Below are 7,230 nucleotides of genomic sequence, written 5' to 3' on the forward strand. Positions count from 1 at the left end.
GGGCAGTTTGTAATGTGTAAAATCAGCTTGCCATAAAATATTTGCTTGTAAGCCTCTAGGATTAGTCCTTTGGGGATTAGTGGTCAAATGAAAGGGGGAACATGTAGCACAGTCTGGAACAATTTTTTTAGCCATTTATAACGGCTACCATCTATGGGGTCGCACAGAGTCGGACACGACTGAAGCAACTTAGCAGCAGCAGCAGCAGCAGCAGTATTTTATATTGAACGTGTAGTCTATTAGTGTTAGTATGGAAGAGCTGATGTTTTTGTTTTGGGGAAGAAAATATAGGGGCGATGAGGCGATCAACCAAATCATTGTCTAAACTGAGGGGTCTTGGTAAATGGGAATGAGCACGAATGTGAGTAATAAAGAAGGGATGGAGTCTAGCTTTTATTTTTTGCTGAATCAATAAGAACAAATGTATAAGATCACTTTTATTGGGTATAAAATGAGCCGTTATAAAGGATGGAAAAAGATGTGTCATGTAGCGAGAATCAGTTAAAATATTTAGTGGGGTTTTTATTAGAATAAGTAAACAATATAATGTGAATAATTTTGTGTTTTGAACAGATTGATAAGGACTTTTTTTTTTTGATAAGGACTTTTAATGTTTTTTTGTAGGTTGGGACCTATTATGGCTGTCCATCTTGCCTTATTTTTATCTATAAAATAATTAGGTGTATTTATGAGAGGGTGTTTAGAAACAATATTGTTGATGATAAAAGAAGTATTTTGTAAGAAATTTTATAATTTTTTTTAGGTGGGTTGGCCAATAACTCTCTTGAATAATCAGCAAGGGCTATCTGAATGGTAGTGGACACCTGGAGAGCATTATCAATTTTTGTTTTTGTCAAAAGTAGGTAAATTTGAGTAGGGTCATATCTAGCTATAGCGCACAAGTGAGAGCATGTAAGAAAAATTATTTTTTTGTTAAGTCTCTATGGGAAACAATGTGTTTAGTCTGTTTGGAATGGAGATATACCCATTCAATAGGGTGATTCTCTTGTACTATAATGGCAGTAGAAGATATCTTAGTACCAAAGATATATATCTGAAAAGGGGAATTGTAATTAATATGGTAAACAAATGTTTGTTGAATTTTTTGTTTTATCAATTGTAATTTTTTTTTAGCTTTAGGGGTAAGTTGTCAGGGACTATTTAAATCAGAGGAACCTTTTAATAATTTGAATAAGTTTTGTAAAGCATATGTGGGAATTTTTAAGGTAGGTCATAGCCAATTAATATTTCCAAGAAGTTTTTGGAAATCATTAAGTGTTTGTAAATTATTTTTTTTAATAGAAAGTTTTTGTGGCTTTACAGTGGAGCGGTCCATAAGATATCTAAGATATTTAAAAGGGGAATGGTGTTGCAATTTATCTTTTGTTATTAGCAGCCCATGATTAGTTAAATTAGTTATGACCTCTTTATGTAATGAACTTAATTGAGATTTTGAGGGAGAAGCCAATAAAATATCATCTATGTAATGAATGAGATATGCCTAAGGGAATTGTTGTCTGATGGGCTGCAAAATTTTATCAACAACGAATTGACAGACCGTAGGGGAGTTTATCATACCTTGGGGCAGGACCTTCTATTGATATCGTTGAACAGGGGATTGATTATCAATAGAAGGTATTGAGAAGGCAAAGCATTGCCTGTCATCTGGATGTAAAGGTATAGTGAAAAAGCAATCTTTTAAATCAATAATCATAATGGCCCAGTTTTAGGGACCATAGCAGGGCTTGGGAGTCTTGATTGTAATGTTTTTATAGGAATCATTATAGTGTTAATATTTTTTAAATTTGTTAGCATTTTTTATTTATCTGATTTTTTTTTAATGACAAAAACGGGTAACTTTCATGGTGATTGAGTAGTTTTTATTTTAGTTTGTTGTAGTAGTTTAGCCACCAAAGTATGCAAAGTGGACAGGTTTTTTTTTGATAGGGGCCACTGAGTTGTTTAGATAGGTTTATCAGACTTTTATTTTAACTTTAGTGGCTTTATCTCGTGACCCCTAAGAAAAATATTCATTTAATTGTATAGTCGCCTGAGTTTGTTGTAGAAAGTCTTTTTCTCACAGATTTAATGGTAATGGGGCAATATATGGTTTAATCTAAACAACTAATTAATTGATCAGGGCCCAGGGCTTGTAAGATGAACTAACAGAAGTTTGAGCTGTATCTGTAGTTTTTATTTCCACCAGCTAGTGGGAGGCTAAAACCGTAGGCCAATCTGAAGGCCATTTTTTTTGTTTGTTTGTTTTTTATGATGGAGATATTTGTCCCAGTGTCTAACATTTTTTTAAAAGTTTTTTTTTTTTTAATTTTAACATGGGCCTATTGATTTTTTTTTATAACAGTAGAAAGGGCTGCAGTAACGTTGGTACTCTCAAAGCCACCTGTTCTGGTATCTGTTTTTTTATTAAGTGGGGGCACATAAGGTAATAGCAATAGCTGAGCAAATCTGTCACCCTTTTGTAAATACAAGTTGCGAGTCACATGTAACACTACTGCAATTTTACCTGTGTAATCTTTATCAATGATCTCAGTATGAACAATTATCTTGTGCATGGTGCTGTTGCTTCGTTTTAACAGGAGGCCTATAGTATTTTTTGGTATAGGGCCAAAATATCAAGTTAAGATTTTCATAGGGTTATTTACCATTAATAATTTTATATGTCGTGGAGCAGGAATGTCTATACATGTGCTATGTCTGGTAGCCGCTGTTAATTTAGTAATATTTGGTCGTCGTCTTTGTTTAACGGGGCTAGAGGAGAGCCCCTGTTTTAGTTTTTCGAAGGAGGTGTCTGAATGGGTAAAGCATTATCTTGTTTATCAAATCTAGAGTGGCATTTACTCAGCCAATGATTTTTTTATATCTTGGGCAGATCCCGGGGGGGCTTAGTTTTAATAGCCCCTCCTTTGTCAGGAGAAAGACCTGTTTGCTGAGGCAAGTGACACTGCTTTTGCATGTGTCCCGGCTTGCCGCAGTTAAAACATTTAATGTTAGACTTTTGGGAAACATTTAAGGTTTTTAAAGAGGCTATTTTAGCTTTATGTTGAATTGTCCCCATATTTTTGGAGGCTTTTAAGTATTTTATAGCTCATTCTTGCTCCTTAATAGGTCTGATATTAGCCTGACAATCTTTATTAGATTATCAAAGGCTAATTGTTTTAAAATGATTTTTTGCAAAGATGTATGTTTAAGACTGTGCTCAATGGCCTCCTTTAATTTATCAATAAATTGAACATATTTTTTAGTTGGTCTCTGCAATATTTTTACAAAAGATCTATCAGAGGTGGAACTGTAGCCCATGTTCTGATAGCTACTTTTTTAATCTAGTATAACATGGGCGGCTGCACAAATTGTAATTGTGCAGCAGTTTTAGCTATAGTTTTGGTGCCGGTGAGAATTTTAAAATTTAGTGTAGCAGGGTTTTCCCTGCTTTGTTGTTCTTGCAAGATTAATTTGGCTTTATCTGTGACCCATATTTGACATTGTAATAGCTGTTGTGGAGTCATAACCATTTTAGCAACTGTAAAAAAATCTGCATGAAGCCACTGATCCACCTGGCCCCTAAGAAATTCCATACAGTAGGGTGAGGTAGGTCCGTATAGCGTACATGCCTTTTTGAATTGCGTGAGCAAACCAAAGGCAGGTGATTGCCATTGATTATGTCCAGGTTGAGGATTATTAAATTGGACCGGAAAAACCCACGCACAAAGAGGCATGTCCCGAGGAGGAATGCTGGGAAATAGGGGAGCAGTAGCAGCAGCGGACAGCGGGCGGAAAGGCCAGTGTCAGAGGCTGGTTAATATGAGCTTACTCTTTGGAAGAAAAGTTATGACCAACCTAGATAGTATATTCAAAAGCAGAGACATTACTTTGCCGACTAAGGTCCGTCTAGTCAAGGCTATGGTTTTTCCTGTGGTCATGTATGGATGTGAGAGTTGGACTGTGAAGAAGGCTGAGCGCCGGAGAGAGAATTGATGCTTTTGAACTGTGGTGTTGGAGAAGACTCTTGAGAGTCCCTTGGACTGCAAGGAGATCCAACCAGTCCATTCTGAAGGAGATCAACCCTGGGATTTCTTTGGAAGGAATGATGCTAAAGCTGAAGCTCCAGTACTTTGGCCACCTCATGCGAAGAGTTGACTCTTTGGAAAAGACTCTGATGCTGGGAGGGATTGGGGGCAGGAGGAGAAGGGGACGACAGAGGATGAGATGGCTGGATGGCATCACGGACTCGATGGACATGAGTCTGAGTGAACTCCGGGAGATGGTGATGGACTGGGAGGCCTGGCGTGCTGCAATTCATGGGGTCGCAAAGAGTCGGACACGACTGAGCAACTGAACTGAACTGAATATGAGCTCACGAAAAGCAAGGTAAAGGCGGTTCAGGGGCCTCTGGCGAAGTTGATTGTTTAACTGCTTTCAGCATCTGTGACCCTTGTTTGTCTGTAATCTATTCTAGCATGACATTTTTTTGATTTAAAACCTTCGATAGATCTTTTTCTTTTAATTCACATTTATGCAGGGATCGAACAGTTTTAACCTCTAAATCTCTTCCTGAGCCATCTAATTGTTCCATAACAGCCCATAAAAGAGACCAAGTTCCCCACCATTGTGGGGGACTTTTTACCCCCTGTCTATAAGCTTTTAAAACATTATTTTTTACTCTAGTCTAAGTTTGTAAATCTAAGGATCCTTCCTCCAGGAACCATGGATTATATTCAACCACTGTCTGGTAACAGCTAGTTAACTGCTCTTTAGGCAGATTAACCCCGTATTGTTTCAAGAAATGATGCATGAGATGAACAAAAGGAATTTTACTTGTCTGATGTCCCATCCTGCTTACCTCGCTTCTGCAGCAGTGCGGCCCTTTTTTAAAATCAGTCTGTTGCTTTGAGCCCCACGTTGGGCGCCATTTGTAAGGCTCGGAGAACCGCGCTCTGAAAAGGACATATAGGGATCACCTCTAGTGGACCTTCAGATGGCTCAGAGGTTAAAGCGTCCGCCTGCAATGCGGGAGACCTGGGTTCGATCGATGGGTGGGGAAGATCCCCTGGGGAAGGAAAGGGCAACCCACTCCAGTACTCTTGCCTGGAGAATCCCATGGACGGAGGAGCCTGGTGGGCTACAGTCCACGGGGTCGCAAAGAGTCGGACACGACTGAGCGACTTTACTTTCACTTTCTAGTGGACTGACAAAGTTTATTATCTAATTGTGTAGTTTTATAATTTTTAGGGAATAGAGCATAAGACAGACTTGCGCATATCCATTTTAGATAAACATCAAAGCATTTAAGCATAAAATACAGTTCCCACCGCCCAAGCCATAACATAGCTTTGGTGAAACTCTAAAGGGAGTCTTCTCTAGAAACAACAGTCCTTGCTCCCAGAAACCGGTGGTCGGAAGAAGCCTTTGAACGCCTCAAGGCCGGGCGTATAACCCTTTGTTATCCGTTCCCAGCCTCCGGCACTCGGTGAACACTCATAACCCTTTGTTATGTTTGTTTCAGCTTTCAACCTTCCTCATGAGTGGAGCAAATACATTTTCAGTATTTGCCTGAAACCTTCCAGCTCCTCCACAAAGCTGATCACCTTAGCAATTCCACTCCCTAACCCTTAGTATTTATCCATGAGAGATGAAGTAATATACCCACAAAAAGGTTTGTATAAGAATATTTGAAGAAGCTTTATTCATATTAAGCCCAAACTGGAAATAGCCCAAGGGTCCATCAACAGATAAATACTCTGTAGAGTACTTATGCCTTGGGATACTACTCAACAATCAGTTCAGTTCAGTTCAGTTGCTCAATAGCATCCAACTCTTTGTGACCCCATGGACTGCAGCACACCAGGCTTCCCTGTCCATCACCAATTCCCCAAGTCCACCCAAACCTATGTCCACTGAGTCGGTGATGCCATCCAACCATCTCATCCTCTGCCGTCCCCTTCTTCTCTTGCCTTCAATCTTTCCCAGCATCAGGGTCTTTTCCAATGAGTCAGTTCTTCGCATCAGGTGGCCAAATTATTGGAGCTTCATCTTCAGCATCAGTACATCCAATGAATATTCAAGACTGATTTCCTTTAGGATGGACTGGTTTGATCTACTTGCAGTCCAAGGGACTCTCAAGAGTCTTCTCCAACAATAAAAAGGAGTAAACTACTTATACATACAGCAACATTGATGAATCTCAAATACATTATGCTGAACAAAATTAGCCAGACATAAAGCAGTACTTACTCTTTGATTCTATTTATATGAAGTTCTAGAACAGGCAAAACTAATGTTTGGTGGAAAAATATCCTAATGGTGTTTCCCTTGGGCGAGTGACTGGACAGGCATGAGGGGAATTTCTAGAGTGATATTTATGTTCTGCACCTTGATATAGATTTGTGTTACACAGGCTTTGAATTTGCCAAAGTTATTTGAATGTATATGCTTAAGTCTTGTGTGTTACATTGTATTCAAATTTTATTTCAGTATATTCTTAAAAAGAATTGTAAATAAATATTGAACTTTCACTAATGCTGAAATATATAGGGAGATGTGTCCCACTGTCTGCAATTTTATTTTTTAAATTAATTTATTAATTTTAATTGGAAGCTAATTACTTTACAATATTGTGGTGGTTTTTGCCATACATCGACATGTATCAGCCACTGGTGTACAGGTGTCCCCACAACCTGAACCCCCCTCCCACCTCCCTTGTCTGCAATTTTAAAATGCATCAAAAAAATAAATAAATAACATATTAATGGATAGGTGGATTGAAGGATGAAAAAGATTGAATAGATATGCAATAAAGCATGTACATAGTAAAATGTTAACTGAAGAACCTAGGTAGGGAATATAGGTGTTCACTATAAAGTTCTTCCAACTTTTCTGCATGTTTGAAAATGTTCATAATAAAATGTTGGCAAAAATCTGCTTCCTCATTTACCAAGTTTCCTTAGCAGTAAGTATTGAATAGGGGCTTCTCTGGTGGCTCAGTGGTAAACCAGTCTTCTTGCATTCTACCTCCTGCATAGCTCTCAGATCCTAACTTCTCTCCATTCCCTCCGCCATTGTTTCAGTTCTGGTCAAATCATCCATCTGGATTACTGTTCCCAGAAGCAGCTTCTTGCTTCCGGCCTTGTTTCACTGCATTGTCTTTCTCCAAATTGTATTTGTGTGCTCTTTTATTTATTATTATTTTTTAAAAATACTTATTCATTTTCTTTA

The sequence above is a fragment of the Budorcas taxicolor genome, chromosome 15, assembly GCF_023091745.1.
Source record: "Budorcas taxicolor isolate Tak-1 chromosome 15, Takin1.1, whole genome shotgun sequence".
NCBI classification, from domain to species: Eukaryota; Metazoa; Chordata; class Mammalia; order Artiodactyla; family Bovidae; genus Budorcas; species Budorcas taxicolor.